This window comes from Frankliniella occidentalis, unplaced genomic scaffold, assembly GCF_000697945.3.
Source record: "Frankliniella occidentalis isolate FOCC.00 unplaced genomic scaffold, Focc_3.1 Scaffold479, whole genome shotgun sequence".
NCBI classification, from domain to species: domain Eukaryota; kingdom Metazoa; phylum Arthropoda; class Insecta; order Thysanoptera; family Thripidae; genus Frankliniella; species Frankliniella occidentalis.
Window position 1 is genome coordinate 63,688 of NW_026267597.1, and position 759 is coordinate 64,446.

The following is a 759-nucleotide window of genomic DNA, read 5'->3' on the forward strand; positions in this document are numbered from 1 at the left end:
GGAACAAAGCGTTAGATGAGGGAACAAACACGTTCGCTAAGAGAACAAATCCCCCTCTGGTCCACAGTGACCTCGTCATATGTGGTACATAACCAAGTTCCATAAATATGCACCATACGAGGCATATGCCATATATGCCCCATTTGTTTGTCACACATTTTGGTAACAAACTTGTAACAAATAGCCACAAAGGGTGTTCCGCCGACACCGAGCCGGAAACTATAAGCAGTGTCACCGTTTTTTCCCTCGTGTGCACACATTAGTTCGCATTGGTTGCTTTTTTTTAACGTCACCGGGAGCACCGGTCGTGCTTTGCTTCTAAAAGTTCCGGTTTAGGTTTGGCGGAATGCCCTATCCTAAACAGGCAGTTCGGAAGCAATGGACACGGAACGGCCGAATGGCTGGTGGGACCTACAGGGCTCAAGTAGACCCATCTCTACCAATACAGTAAGAACCAATGTCTGTTTAGACAGTCCCCAAGACTATACCAGAACAGCCCTCAATATTGTCTGCACCAGAGGGCAAAGTCCGTGCCTCCTCCTAACTCTCAACAAAGCGGGGTTCTCAGGAACAAATCTAGCGAGCGACCAAACCGAAAACTAACGAACGGGCAGTGAACGGACCGGAGAACAAGCGAGCGAACCGACGCGCGAACAGGCGCGTATTAAAACCCTTTAAGTCATATGTCATACCCAAATGACATTCACTTTGAAAGCCCTTTTACGGCGCATTTTTCCCCGTAAATGATTTTTCGGAGCA